Source organism: Zootoca vivipara, chromosome Z2, assembly GCF_965207765.1.
Source record: "Zootoca vivipara chromosome Z2, rZooViv2.hap1.1, whole genome shotgun sequence".
In the NCBI taxonomy this organism is placed as follows: domain Eukaryota; kingdom Metazoa; phylum Chordata; class Lepidosauria; order Squamata; family Lacertidae; genus Zootoca; species Zootoca vivipara.
The window spans coordinates 33522339-33538775 of NC_142585.1; positions in this window are offsets into that span (position 1 = coordinate 33522339).

The following is a 16437-nucleotide window of genomic DNA, read 5'->3' on the forward strand; positions in this document are numbered from 1 at the left end:
TTTAAATAATCATTAGCATTCGGGTGTGATTTTCTCTTAATATAAATGTTATGTAGGCAATGTTATGTAGGCAATGTTGCAAGGCCATTTCCTAAAATGATGCATTTTTGTATGCTCAACTCAAGTCTTTACTGTTACAATCAATGACCAGCATTGAACCTTGCATGCTGTTTTCACTAATGTCTGCATTTTAATGCAAACTTTACTCTAGTATGGGGCCACAGAATTGCATTGCAAAATTCAGAGAAGTGCACATTTCAAAGGATGGCTGCGTTTCATTTTCCAAACTGGGATCTATCCAGTGAAGTTCCATGGAGAGTAGCCCCCAATGAAATGTATAGACCCAAGTTAGCTCTGTCCATTATTTTCAGTGGGTCTACTCTGAGTTGCACTAATGCACACAACCCATATATTTTTTTTTGAAAAGTGAATTCTGGTAAGTGTGAATAGGATTTCTTTCCATTTCTGACCTGATGCTGACTTTCGCTCTTACTTGGTTCTCTGTGCCAGATTCCCTTACAGGCTCATTCAGCCAGATGCATCAGAAATGCAATGGCAGCAAAAGGAAGCCCTTCCATCAACTCCCGGAGATCCGATACCCAAAGACAAGTGCATACTTTGTGGTCTGGTCTGGCCTATGGGGTGTGTGTGTGTGTGTGTGTGTGTTGTGTAGGGCAATACAGAGTTGCTGGAAGTATGAGAAACAATGTAGGTGCATAAGGCTCATGGATCTGATCTCTTTCTCTCCTCTCCTCCACCAGCAAACATTGGAGGGTGTTGTCTAGGAAAATCAGTGAAAAGCATCTCAGTGTTGTGTGTGTGTGTGTGTGTGTGTGTGTGTGTGTGTGTGTGTGTGTGTGTGTGAAACTCACTTTGAGCTCCAAGATTTAGCCTAGGCTTAAAATGCAAAGGACAGCACTCTTCATTTCTTCACATAGGAAGCTGCCTATTGTCCTCCCTGACAATAGCTCTCAGGATTTCAGATGGAGAGTTTTTCTTCAGTCCTACCTGGAAATGCTGCCGAAGACCGAACCTGGGACCTTCTAAATGCAAAATGTATGCTCCACCAATGAACTGTATCCTTTCCCCTCAAAATAAAGTAAGATTCTAGTCCTCATGGTTCTGAATAAAGAACTGGATTAAATAAGAACATGGCAAGCTGCCTCATATGGAGCAGGTCCACTGAAGTCTATCTAGCTCAGTATTGCATACACTGACTGGCAGCATCTCTTCATGGTTTCATAGAAATGGTGTCTCTCCCAGCCTGATTTGGAGATGCCATTCAGTTTTCATCATTCTGGATAAAGAGCTGCATGAAATGAGAACATCGAAAGCTTCCTTTCTAACTTCCTCTTCCTTCCAGTTGCATTTCAAATAAACATTCTTTCCTTTGCAAGAGCTGCTACTTCCCATCTGTGTGTGACAAGTGAGCAATTGGATTTTCCCAGAAGCCAGCAGTGACCTTAGCATCTGAGAAGAGGTCACAGAGTGGGGAGACTGGCCTTTCGGCTTGGATGGGTATTTATGATGCAGCACTTTCTATAGGTGGGTGATGCCATTTCCATTTCTGTTCTGCTGCTCTCCATTGCTCCATGTTGTCACAGTTCTGTCCTAAATAAGAAGTGTTCTAATCAGGCCACAATCCCCCTGGCTGCCTGCACCTGGCGCCCCCTAAAGTTTGCTGCCTTGCATACACTTCTCTGAGAGTAAGGTTGGGTAAATCTGCCTGTTCAGTTTTCCTCTGTTTCTCACCCTGCCCCTAGTCTTAAGTCCAGTTTGTCACATACAGTATCCATATCAGTTTGCTTTAAAAACAAACAAAAGAAATCCTTATGGAGATTTCTGTGCATTTTATTATGTTTTCCTCCTAATAGACAACTTTTTGCAAGCTATTTTCCATAGCTGCAGCGCCGTTATTGAAAACTGCTTCGGACATGTACTCGCAAAGGCAGACATATTGCTTGCTTCGGCCAGGGAGAGATGGTTGTACAAAGCAAGACAATGCAGATTTAATCAGAAGGATGTCACATAAGAAGAGCTTGCTGAGTCAGACCATTGGCCCATCTGTCCCAGAATCCTGTTCTCTCAGTGATGTTTGAGGGAAACCTGCAAGGAAGACCTTAACACAAGAGCAGGGGTCAGCAAACTTTTCCAGCAGGGGGCCGGTCCATTGTCCCTCAGTCCTTGTGGGGGGCCAGACTATATTTTGAAAAAAAATTATATGAACGAATTCCTATGCCCCACAAATAACTCAGAGATGCATTTTAAATAAAAGGACACATTCTACTCTTATAAAAACACCAGGCAGGCCCCACAAATAACCCAGAGATGCATTTTAAATAAAACGACACATTCTACTCATGTAAAAACATCCTGATTCCCAGACCGTCCGTGGGCCGGATTTAGAAGGCAATTGGGCCGCATCTGGCCCCCCGGGCCTTAGTTTGGGGACCCCTGCACAAGAGCATCATCTTCTCCTGGAGTCCCCGGCAACTGGAATTCAGAAGCATTACTGCCTTCAGTAGTAGAGGGAGAACATAATGCGAGTCCTGCTAGATCAGGCCAATAGCCCATCTAGTCCAGCATCCTCTTTTCACAGTGGCTACCCAGATGCCTCCATGGGAAGCTTCCAAGCAGGACCAAGCACAAGAGCGCTCTCTCCTCTTCTGGTCTTCAGCATTTGGTTTTCAGAAGCATTTCTACCTCCATCAGTGGAAGCACAATCAGCATGCCTAGTAGACATGTCCTATTGTGTTCAATGGGGCTTCTTTCAAGATGCATCAAGGGATTCTTCTGATGAGTTTGGCCTTTTCTGGCAACCCCCTGCTTATTTCTCTAGATCAGGAGCAGAGAACCCCAGGCCCAGGGGTGGGTGTGAGAGTGTTACAAACCAGCCTACTGTACAAGGGTTAAACCTCTCTTGTTCCACCCACTTTTGCTTCTGGCCCCAACCCTCACTTGCAAGTAGCCCCTGGAATATTGCCCAGAAGGGAATTGGACCCCCAGGCTGAGCAAGCAGCCCCTTGCCCAGCCCTGCTCTAGATTTTGACTCATTATTTTCTTTTTTACACAGACATCATCCCCCTCTAAACTCTTCTGATATTGTGATCCTGGAAACATGGGGAAAGAGTGGGCCTGACTTCTGGGGGTCTGTTTTCCTCTGATCCTTCTCCCAGTCTCCATGATTACTCCCCCTTTTGTCTCCAAAGCAAGCCTGGCATCACAAGATGTCCCAAAGCGCCCGGTGCTGTGGGTGACACCTGTTACAATTCAAAGAAAAGAAAACAGAAAAACAAAGTCTATTTTGCATCAGAATGGCATTCAAAGGAACCAGAGGAACGATTAGGATCAAAGCAGGAGCGTTACTTACAGCCATGCAGGGCTTTTCATGTTAGTGGTTCTGTGAGTGTTAATTGGTAGCCCCAGAGAAGAGGTAAGCATAATGAAGGGTCTCTCAACAGGGTTCCAAGTGCGCACACAAGAGGTTGCCAATGGAGCAAGAACTATGGGGGCTCTCTGCCCCTCGAACTGGCTTTTGTTGTAAGAGGCAGCATGGAACAGGCTGCCTTTTCATATTAAGGTTTCTCTTAATGACCCTCAGCCTCATGTCAGTGACTCCCACAAGGTCTCTTTGTGTCATTCAATACTTTAAAAGCATCGGGAGCAACCGTTTAATCTTGGAGGTAGTACTGGGATAGACAGCTGGATATTCTTTCTTCCTTTCTCTGCCCTGTTTAAATGGAACCAGCATGGCCTCTCTCTCTTAGGAATGACATTTCCTACTTGAAGGGTCGAGGCAAAATTTATTTATGGTTGGGCGGTGGTCCAGACCTCCCAGGAGGTGAATTCCTGCAGCAGCTTCAGGTCCAGGGAGGTGATGGATCCATGCCCTGTCCTGTCCTATGTGGGCCCTTTCAGGTACCAAGGCCCAGTTTCCCTCCCTTGAGCCCCAAGGAGATCCTTCTGTTGTCAGGCTTTGATGGTTAGTCCACAGGCTTCCTGGAGGCTCAAGGAAGGCCTGAGGAGAGATCTTCATAACTGGAAAACCATATATGACCTCAAAGGAGCCAACAACTGGAGAAGGTGGCACCAACCCTTTAACTGCCCAGGAGGCAGGACTTCTAGTCAATCTCTACTAAACCCTACTATTAAATTCAGCCAGTTGCTCCAGATCAGTGTTTCTCAACCAGTGTGCCTCCAGATGTTTTGGGACTACAACTCCCATCATTCCTGACCACTGGTCTTGCTAGCTAGGGATGATGGGAGTTGTAGTCCCAAAACATCTGGAGGCACACTGGTTGAGAAACACTGCTCCAGATCCTCACTGGATGTTTGAACTTAGCTGCAGAAGTGCTGTCCATGGTCCTGAGGTCACATCTTGGTATCTCTCCATGGTGCTGAATGGGGATGCTTGACCTAAGCTGCAAGAGTGCTATCCATGGTGCTGAACTCATATATTGGTTTCTCTCCATGGTGCTGACTTTTACCTTGCCTTAAGAACCCATGGTTTCCCCTTTCTTAGGCCATCTGCTCTCTGCAGTAGTGAGTATCTCCATAGACATGACAATTCATATGAGGTTTTGCTCTACCAGTTGGTTGCTGTCAGAAAGTACTTCCTGATGTTGAGTCATAATCTCCATTTTTGTAACTTGAATCCATTGGTTCAGGTCCTTCCCTCCAGAGCAGGATAAAACAAGTTTGTGATAGCCTTTTAGATGTTTGAAGATGGCTATAATATCTCCTCTCTTTTCCAGGCTAAACATACCTAATTCCCTCAATCTTTCCCCATAAGGCTTAGTTTCTAGACCCTTTATCATCTTGGTCACCCTCTTCTGCACATATTCCAGCTTGTCAATATCTTTCATTAATCATGGTGCCTAGAACTGGGCACAGTACTCCAGGTGTGATCTGACTGAGGCAGAATAGAGCAGTGGGCTTGTTTGCTTTCAGGACCCTCCCCTGCTCCCGACTCTTGACATGCATGACTCAAACAGGGCAATCCAATCTATGCCTATGTAATTAAGCTTAAACTCCCAGCATTGCAACCTTGCTTTGGCTGTCTGGTCAACTCCAAGCCAGCAGGAAAGATCAGTTCAATGGATATGGATATTTACCCTCCCATGCTCTTCTAGTTCAATGTCCACCTTGAGACATTTCCTAGTGTGTGCTGAGGTGTAACTGTGTTTTGCCCTGCACCCCCTTAGACATAGTGAAGACTGATCTAGTAATGGCTTGTGATAAATTATCTAAGATATTCATTACAGAAACCATGAGAAAGCTGAATCTTTCAGTGTGTTGCACCAGTAAGAAATGAAAACATCCTTTGGGAAGCTAAAAATCAGCAAAAAGGGGGAGGGAATGTGACTTACAAGTTGTTTTTAAAAACCCGTTGTTGATGCATTAAATTAGGGATTAGAGCAGGCAACATCCCTCGGAGCTACAATCAAATAGATGTATGGCATTGCAGCTTTAAATTAAATTGGTGGAGCAGACAAAGCGAGCAGGAGAAGGAGACAGGCTTCCATCTGCTCTTCTAAAGATGGACCGCGTGCAGCTCTTCGGACATTCAATGCCCCAGGGCCTCTGACATTCACCACCAGATATCTGTGTCCTGCACCTGAATGCTCCTAATCCAATTTACTGGGGATCCTGATGAAGTTAGGGAGAGCCTGAGTCACACCACACATTGTCAGGGAAGGGAAACCACACTCTTAAGAGTTGGGAGAGAAAGAGGGTGGGTCGCTGGTCACGGACCAGAGGCAGGGAAGATGGCTGCACATTGGCATGGGTTGGAGATCACTGCTCCCAGCCTTGTGGTTCAGTGTAATGGCAAAGCACAGTAGTGCCTTTATTTTTAATCAGGCAAAAAACAGACAGGGTAGTGCTCCAGAGAAGACTCCCTGGAAAAGACTGTGATGTTAGGAAAGACTGAGGATGTTAGGAAAGGAGAAGAGGACGACAGAGGATGAGATGGTTGGACAGTGTTCTCAAAGCTATGAACATGAGTCTCACCAAACTGCGGGAGGCAGTGGAAGACAGGAATGCCTGGTGTGCTCTAGTCCATGGGGTCACGAAGAGTCGGACACGACTAAACAACAACAACAGTGCTCCAGAAAATAAAAGTTTGGAAAATGCATTAGTCACAAAACAAATGATAGGATCTCTCTTCTTATTTCATGAATGCTAAGCTTACTTGGGAATCTTTGCTGACAAGTACACAATATCAACTGAAACATTTTTAGCTATATACTTCCTGACACTCTCAAACAACTCTGATAGGTTGTTGAGACCGAACTCACGACCATGCTGGCTCTGCTTCAGCAAGGCTTGTTCTTCCATATGCTTGGTTATTTTATCTTTAACAATATTTTCCACCAGTCTTCCTGTTGTCTTCACTAACTCAGTATTGTCTACAATGACCAGCAGTGGCTCTCCAGGGTTTCAGCAGGAGTCTTCACCAGTCCTACCTTCAAATATCTAAAGGGCTGTCATTTGGAAGATGGAGCAAACTTGTTTTCTCCTGCTCCAGAGGGTAGGACCCAACCAATGGATTCAAGCTACAGATTCCAACTAAACACCAGGAATTACTTTCTGATGGTAAGAGTTGTTTCACAATGGAACAGACTCCCTTGGAACAGACTCTCCTTCCTTGGAGGTTTTTAAGCATAGGTTGGATGAACACCTGCCATGAATGCTTTAGTTGAGATTTCTGCATTGGAGGGGGTTGGACTAGATGACCCTCAGGGTCCTTTCCAACTCCACAATTCTATGATTCTATGAGTCTATACCCAGAGATGCCATTGGGGATTAAACCTAGGACCTTCTGCATGCAAGGCAGATGCTCTGCCACTGAGCTACAGCCCTTCCCGGGAACATAGGAAGCTGCCTTGGTCAGAAGCTTGGTCCAGCTAGCTCAGTATAGTATACTCTGACTGGTAGAAACTCTCCAGGGTTTCAGGCAGGAGTCCCATCCAGTGTTACCTGGAGATGTCAGCGAATGCACCTGAGATATACTGCATGCAAGACAGAAGATCCAACCACTGAGCTATGGCCACCCCTCTAAGGACACTATTATGAGGGTGTCTCTGCCAGATCTGAAAAACTCGGCTAGTGTGGAGAACAGGGTGGGCTTTCCTCCTTACTTCCTCTTCCTCCTTTTCTGCCCCATCTGACTGGATTTGGGCAGACATGCCAATCAAACCATATAATGGAGTGCTAAAGCTCTCAAGTGGAGCCTCCTTAAACGGGGCTTTTTATCATCAGCTGTCAAATTTTTGCAAAGTCACATTTGCATAAAGAAAATTTGAATAATCCTTTAATACACCACAAATCCGCATCTCTCAGAGGCCCTTGATCTCAAATGCCTTTCCATTATCCAGATTTCACTCCAGATTCCTTGGCATCACAGACATTGACAAAATAATAATAACCTAACCATCCCTCCCAAATATGTCCAAGCCCTCCCTTGTGAAAGCAGATAAATGAGTAAACTGAAGCCTCTTTACTGCTCATAGACAGCGGCTGAGGTAGCCTGACCCTGGTTTGGACTATACCACTTCATTCTGGGCTATATCATACCTTCCATTTGGTGAGGAGCCTGCCAGAATGAATGCTTCTCCTTGCACTTTTTTTTGTAAGCCATTTTGAGGTTTTATTGCAACCAAGCGACACAAAAATCTTGTGAAATAAATCAAATAAATACTTTTTTTGTGTGCATAAATTAGGCCTCTGTCGTCTGACTCCCTGTCTGCCATCTGAAGGAGCATTACACCCAAGCACAGGCTGAACACTTAGGAAACTTTGGTACTATTCTGTAGTATACCCATTACTCCCAATTATGGCACAGTCTTCTTGCCTCTGGTTATCTCAAAGCAGGAGGGCACAGTGTGGCATAGTAATTAGATTGTTGGACTAAGACCTGAGAGACCAGGGTTCTAATCCCCACTCAGTCATGAAGCTTACTGGATGTGACCTTAGACCAGTCACTGCCTCTCAACCTAACCTACCTCACATGGCTGTGAGCCCCTTGGAGGAAAATGTGGGCTAAAAACGCAATAAACATATCATGGGGCAAGAACAAACAGAAAAATGGGCAATTTAAAGGATCAGGGTGTAAAACAGGTGGAAGTATTTGAGGTTTTTTGTGGGGTGGACGAGGCAGGGGATATATAATAAAGGTATTTAAAATGGTGTTTGGTGAAGAGAACTGAAACAGTGAGGGGTGTTTTTTCTCTCTCTCTTCTCTTGTAAGCATGGAAAAGGTTGCTTTGCTCTCTATTGCTCCCTGCTGGTTCAGGTAACCTGTTGCATGTGTTGTCGTTTTACTCCCGACACAGATTACTGTATAGGGGTCAGCTAGAGGGGCCTGGAGGGGCACATTTGGCCCCCAGACCTGCAGTGGCCCATGCCTGCCTCATGCCATAATACAAGAGGAGACCAGCACAGCCAACAGTTAAAACCAATGGGAGCTGTAGTCCTAAATAAATGCAGAGGGGGATTAAACAACAGGGTTGCCATCAAATGAGATGGTTTTTTCATCTTGCATTCCTTTCTCACAGTGGTGTAATTATGTAATTTCACCTTACAACCAGCACTTTCACCAGCGAGATGGAGGATTAAAAATAAAACAAAATACAGATTTCTAACAGTTGGAACACCTCTTGGCTATTTAGAATCCTTCTCAGGTACAAACTATTAAAGCATCCTTTTCATTTCGCTTAAGCTTTTGAATTCCCGTCTCTTCTTAAGCCAGCAATTGGGTTGTGTTCCAGATGTATGTTTCAACTGGCAGAGAGATAACCTCAGTCATAATTTATAACAGTCTCACAAATAATTGAAGAAAGGGGGGTGGTTAGCTTTGTCCTATGGATTGACCCCCTAGGATTATTATGTGGTATTTGGGCAAGAATGCAGTTCTTCCACTCTTGGTTACTAACCCCCATATGAATCCTTAAAAAATTTCTCACTCTCTTGGTGTGGAAAGCAGCCTTTTCAGAGCACTGGAAATTTAACCCTGTTATCTCTTTTGCCACAGAGATAATGGGATAACCATGGGGAGGAAACATGGTGGACTTGGCATCTCTTCGACAGAGATAATTATGTGGTGATTAATGATAGCCAAGCCATACCATAAACCAGTTACTCTCAGCTGCTAGGAGTGTCATAACCAGACACTGGAGGGATCTCTTGGTAGTGAACACGGATCACTGGTACCAAACTCTTATGGGAAACTGCCCTACTAGAAAAACTAACTAACAAATTGAAGTTAGCATGGGGACAAACACAGGAACCTTCACCCCAGTATGGCTCCCCTTTGCCATGTGGATTTCTTTATCCAAACCAGTTTTCACTGATGTTTTTATTTATCTTACTGTAACTTTATATGCTGTATACCATCTTGCAGTATTTTATTTTTTTAAAATAAATGAATTTGCAGCCAACTTCTGAAGACTTTGGATGAATCACCTTTACCAATTCTAGATTCTCTCTTTCCCATTTTTCCAGTCTTACATAAGGACTTAAGAAGAGCCTTGCAGACTTGTGAAAAGCCCACAAGCAGGACCTGAGCACAACAGCACTTTCAAGTTGTTGTTCCCCATCAATTGGTATTGAGAGGTACCCTTAGAAAGTACTCCCTAAGCCCTTGGGCTTAGAGATTCTGCTATCACAACAAATGTCTATAAGAAAAGCCCTGGAGCTGGATCAGGCCAGTAGCCCATATTCTCCAGCATCCTGTTCTCACTGTGGCCAACCAGATGCCCAGATGCACTAGTTTTCAATTAACTACAAACATCCACATGAAAATGCTTCCACATTCCCCCCCGTGCAATTCTGCCCAATATATACATTATAGTATGCAGAATTTCTCTAATACTATTTATTCCATACTGCTTAATCAAAACTATGATCACCATTATTTCAAAGCAGTCTGCACAAAATGGGGTAAAATATTCATCAAAAACAGACAAAAAATAGTAGGTGCCACAAGTTACCAAAATATAGCTAAAATCACAAATATATTGGATTGGATTGAATGCTAGTCCTCTCCTTGTCATTGTTAGAATGTGAATAGATGCTAGGAGAGGATATAGTTATTAGATATTACCCTTCCTTCCTCACATTTGTGAGCTTAACAGGGTGCCATCCCTTTGCAGTTTAAAGGGAAGCTTAGATAGGCTAGTTTTAGCCCTTTAGTTTAAGTAATCCAGGATGCTTTAAGGCAGACTAGACTTTCCTAGTATTACCTTCTTCCCCCCCCCCCACACACACTTAAAATAACAATCACACAATCAGCCTTATAAAAGATAAATAACAACATTTACTCACTTAGAATACTTGTTGAAGAGTAACAGATATAGCAGCTTTATTCAGGCAGGCTTAAAATGATCATTGTTACAAAGACATACTTAAGTCTAGCTTAAAAATGTAGTCTAAGCTTGGAACTCAGACTGCAGATGTTCTCACATTGCTGACATGGTGGAGAGAGGAAGATGAAGAGAGAGAGAGAACATACCCAGACAGGCAGGAGAATATACAGCTACACCCTCCCCCCTGTCAGGGTACAGTGGGAGAATCTCTCACAGAGTTCTCTCTAGCAAGTTTACAGGGAAATCTCTGTGAGCTTCAGCTCCTATCGTGTGCCTATCTAGCAAAACATGAATTATTGGTTTGAGACACCCAAATAAATATCCCACACTCAGAGGATCTCAGCAATCAAGATGGCGCATAGGAAACCAAGGAGTCCATAAGACTTATTAGTTGGTTGGAGGGTTACAACGTGGGGAGCTGCCTCATATTGAACCAGACCATTAGGGTCCGTCTAGTTCAGTATTGTCTGCACTGACTGGCAATGACACTCCAGGGTTTCAGGCAAGGGACCTCCAGGATACAAGGCCAATCCACCATTGCTATGCTACAACCCCCACCCCACCCCACCCCTCTCTCTCACACACACACAACATTTTGCTGCCTGAGGAAGAGGCAGGGACATAGGAAAGGGGGGGCCGTCCCAGGTGCCATCATGGAGTGGGGTGACAAATTATCAAGGAACAATGATAGCCATGTTCAAATATATAAAAGGATGTCATATAGAAGAGGGTGAAAGGTTGTTTTCTGCTGCTCCAGAGAAGCGGACACGGAGCAATGGATTCAAACTACAAGAAAGAAGATTCCACCTAAACATTAGGAAGAACTTCCTGACAGTAAGAGCTGTTCAACAGTGGACTTTGCTGCCAAGGAGTGTGGTGGAATCTCCTCCTTTGGAGGTCTTTAAGTGGAGACTTGACAGCCATCTGTCAGGAATGCTTTGATGGTGTTTCCTGCTTGGCAGGGGGTTGGACTGGATGGCCCTTGCGGTCTCTTCCAACTCTATGATTCTAATTACTGCCCTTCTAGGGCGGTTCATAAAAACTTTTCTTTTAAAAAAATATATGTCTGCTCCAAAGGTCTTATCTTACTACACCAGGGATTATATAGCTATATATGAAATTTCATGCATATCAGTTAATATCTTGACCCTCCTCCACGAAAATAGCTGTTTAATTGGCCTTTTTCCTATGTCGTGAAGGCTGAAATTTCAATTCGGTGAAGCAGGCATTTTTTAAAAAGAAAAAGTTCACTTTGCAGGTTTTTTTAAAAATAAATTTTATTAAATAAATAAACAATAAATATAAATAAAATAACACAAGCCAAAACACAATCCATCCTGTAGATTTAAGTATCTGTCCATAGTTACCTACTTGTTATCAGAGGCCCAGAATCCACATTCCTTAGTAAGAAAATATGAAATAACGTAAAACCATTTTTGCAGGGGGGGATCAATGTGTGTGTGGGGGGGGGTGACAAGAAATTTTTCGCACCGGGTACCACCTGACCTTCCTAAAGCCCATACAGAAGCCAACTGGACTCATAGCTCAATCTTACTCCAATACAGTACTGATGAAATGACTGCATCTTCCACTGCACTGAAGGGCAGCAAGCCAGCATAGCGGGTACAGGGCAGGGCACATGGTCCTCACAGCTCTGTTCACTCCCTGCCCCTCACTCTACCTCATCATAGGGCCACCCCTGCACACACTCATATACACATAAGCTGTACATACAGGAGGGGCAGCGATGCAAGAGGCCACTTCATTCTCTCAGACACTGTCTACTCCCTTTCAAGCAGAGCTTCACCCCATAAAGACTAGAAACTTAGGGGGTGGTTCATTCTTAAATGAAAGCTGAGGTTCTTAGGAAGCTGGAATGCCCACTGGTCTCTTCCCCACAAGTTTAGAATATTATGCATAGCATGAAGGTGGAAAGAAAATTTTGTTGTTGTTGTTCTCTCTCTCTCCTAAAAGTAGAACTCATGGCCATTCAATGAAGCTGAATGTTGGATGATTCAGGGCAGACAAAAGAAATGACTTCTTCGTGCAGTGCATAGCTAACTTATGGCATCCACTCCTACAGGAGGCAGTGGTGACCACCAACTCAGGTAGCTTTAAAAGAGGATTGGACAAATTCATGGAGGAGGGTTATCAATGAATACTAGCCATGATGGCTGTGCTCTGCCTCCATAGTTGGAAACAGCATTACTTCTGAATACCAGTTGCTGGAAGCCACAGGAGGGGAGAGGACTCTTGTGCCTCAATCTGCTTGTGGGCTTCCCATTGGGGGCATCTGGCTGGCCACAGAATGGTGGGCTAGATCCAGCAGGCCCTTCTTATGCTGGAAGAACTGGGGATTATGGTGGGTTGGGGGAGAAGAGAAATAATTTTTCCCCTTTCTCCTTTGGATGGCTGAAATTCTGCAAGCAGGTGGAGACTTTTTATTTGGACATGCCTTTGGGAATTGAATGTTTTTAAAAGAAAGGGCATCTAATTGTTTTTTTACACTTTTTAAATTCCATCATAGTTCAGTTGCTTTTTAAACAGTTATATTTTCTATGTTTTTAGCTTTTTGCATTATATTTGCGTTGTTTTAATTTGTGTAAGCTTCCTTGAATCTCAGTTTGGGGAAACGGCAGGAACAACAACAACAACAGCTGCGCCAGCTGCTTTTAGGACAGCCATCCAAACAACCCTAGAAAGGCGCTCTCCTGCTGGTGCGCTGGTCCTGTCCCCTCTCCAGCAGAAGAGCATTCCCAGAGCGATTCTCAGAGTGTATCCTATAGCTGCCGCTATGAGCTGAGCGGCGCGCGTGGGCTCGCTCACTCTTCGGGACCAGAGCGCGCGCTCTCGATCGCCTGCCAGCGCCTGCCCAGCCGCTGCAGCGCGTCCCTGCACCAGCCGCGTCGGGCAAGCGCGCTTCCGGCTGCTGCTGCTGCCTTCTCGACGTCTCCTCCTCCTCCTCCTCTTCCTCCTCCTGTGCGCCCCTGCGGAGCCCAAGCGCCCCAGCGGAGCCCGGGCGCCTCGGAACTGTGCCTTTCCCTCCCGCCGCCCTGAACTTTGGAAAGCCCGCTGCAGAGGGCAAGAGAGAAGGGCCCGTCATCCATCATGGCTCAGGTGTGATGGACTAGTGGAGCTCCTGGCTGGGCAACCGAGCTCAGCTGCGTCCAAAGCAGACTTAATACTATTATTTTAAAAAGGAAGCTCGCAACCGCCTTGTCTTGGAAGGATCGTATATCTCTACATTCTCTCCCCACCCCCCACCCCAGTTATCTTAGCGCTGATGCCCCGCAGGTAGAAGGCTTTGGAAGAGATGGTCCTCACCTGAAGGAACGAAAAGTGGGGGGGGGGGGAAGAGCTATATATATATAAGGGGCTCTAAATACAATTCCAGTGTTTAAAGGTAAGATTTGTTTATTTATTTGCAGGAGGTGGCTGGGGAAACGGTTTTCATTTTTTATTTATTTCCAATGGTCATTTCTCTGTTTAAGATCCCTGTCTTTTGCCCCTTCCCATTTCTGCTAAATGTAATTTTGGGGATCTGGAGGAGGGGACTTCCCCTCCTCTCTTGCTTATTCTGGTCTTGCTTTTGAAGGGACTGAAAGATGAGTGAGAAAATGGATGCTCTCTAGAAGTGGGGGTGGTCTCTGTTCAGGTGTTGTTGCCACAATGCATGCCCAATATATACCCAAACCCACACGGTTTTAAAAGGGAAAGGTATTGGATGGGTGGTGGCGGTTTGAGAAGTTGGAGAGCTAGTTTTAACCCTAACGGTTGGGGGAATGCTGCCTGTTACCATTGGAAAGGAATCTTGTGTTCATTTTGTTTATTTATTTGAAAACCAGTCTAGAGAAAATTCATGGATCTGACCAAGATTCAGCAAAGGACTAGGAGGAAGCTCACAAGCAAGGCATGAGAGTGGCAGCCTTTTAGAGGTTGTTCCCAGCACCCAGTACTTCAAGGTACACTATCCCTGATTTTGGAGGTCCTATTGGCTGTTGTGACCATGTCACAAAGCCATGTTTCTCTCTAGTGTGCCTTCTCTTTATTTAGAGTGTGTGTGTTTGGGGGGGGGCATCTGTGGCTCTTCAGGTGTTGCCAGCACCCCAGCTCTTATCATCCCTGGCCATTGGTCAGGCTGGCTGGGACTGAAGGGAGCTGGGAGACCAGTGACACCCAGAGAGGAAAAGGTTTCCCTAGCCCTGATTGAGAGCATAGAATCATAGAGTTGGAAGGGACCTTGAGGATCATCTAGTCCACCCCCTGCAATGCAGGAATAAACAGCTGTCCCATACAGGGATTGAACCTGCAACCTTGGTGTTATCAGCACCATGCTGTAACTAGCTGAGCTATCCAGACTGAATCCCATCAAAAACAGAAAACGGCCACCTAGGATCATATTGAGGATGCCTGCTAGAACTTCCAGTAGCTCCACATAACCTTGTAGAGTGCAGAATCTCCCCCTCTTCCCAGCGCAACAGGAGAAATGTGCAGCACTCACTAAAGACCCTCCCCAACATTTAAAAAAGAAAGAATGTGAGGCCCACATGCCATCCAAAAGGTGATCTTGAACCTTGCAGCAACATACTCTGCTGCTTTCTAGGACCACTCTCCAACAGATAACTTCCCCTGTGTGGTGATTTTCATGCCATCCTGCCTGCATGGTTCCATATAGCAAGAGGGTCATTGCATGTTTCAAATGCTAGATCTTTACAGGAAAGGAAGCAAAATGTTTTTGGTAACATTATGACTAAGACAGCAACTAAGGCAGCTGGAGAGACTGTCTCCAGAATTCTTGGGGAGGAGCTGTGTTTCCCAGTGGGTAGAGCAGCATCTGCTTTGTATGCAGCTTCAGTCCCTAATGGCATCTCCAGGTAGGGCTGGGAAGCACTCTGGACTGAAACCTTGGAGAGCTGCTGCCAGCCAGTGTCAGCAATACTGGAGTAGCTGAACCTATAGGTAAAGGTAAAGGGACCCCTGACCATTAGGTCCAGTCGTGACCGACTCTGGGGTTGCGGCGCTCATCTCGCATTATTGGCCGAGGGAGCCGGCATACAGCTTCCAGCTCATGTGGCCAGCATGACAAGCCGCTTCTGGTGAACCAGAGCAGCACATGGAATCACCGTTTACCTTCCCACTGTAGCAGGACCTATTTATCTACTTGCACTTTGATGTGCTTTCAAATTGCTAGGTTGGCAGGAGCTGGGACCGAGCAATGGGAACTCACCCCATTGCGGGGATTTGAACCGCTGATCTCCTGATCGGCAAGCCCTAGGCTCTGTGGTTTAACCCACAGCGCCACCCGTGTCCCTTCCACAGCGCCACCCGTGTCTCTTAGCTGAACCTATGTTTCTGTTTAATTATACCAGTTCATAAGATCCACGAGGACTAGAATATTACTTGATTTCTAGCAGAAGGCCCATAGCTCAGTGGCAGAGCACATGCCTCGCAGGCAGAAGGCCCCAGTTTCAACCCCAGGGATCTTCACATAGGGCTGGGAAAGACTCCCTGTCTGAAACCCTGAGGAGGCACCACCAGCCAGCGCATAGACAAACAATCTTGAGTTGCATGCACCAGTCATTCGATTGGGCAGAAGGCAACTTCCTACATTTCTGTCCAGTGAAATGTATCAGCAGTAAAGACGAAAAGGAAGCCTTACCTTCTCCCACAATGCACAATTAGCTTCTGGAACCTACTGCCACTAGACTTCTGGGTTGATTGTTTTAAAAGCGGATTTGACAAATCCATCAAGGGTGAAATCTCTTGATAGCTGCTGGCTACAGGAACTCCATAGAACTGCCAAGGAAGTGTTTGGGGAGTGGGGGCTGGAATCTTGCCACTGTGTGGTGCTTGTGAGCTTTCCAGAGGCATTGAGCCAACCACGCCTGCAAACCATGGTCTGATCCAGCAGGGCTTCAGTTACATTAGCTTCTGATACACATAGATATTTCTTAAAAGGTAAGTTGCAGTAAAGCAAGTTTACAGCGAATACTTTCAGAGGAGATCGCCAGGCTGAACTTTTTTACCTGTGCAATTGTTACAGAACGGTCAAATTCAGTTTGCATCAAGC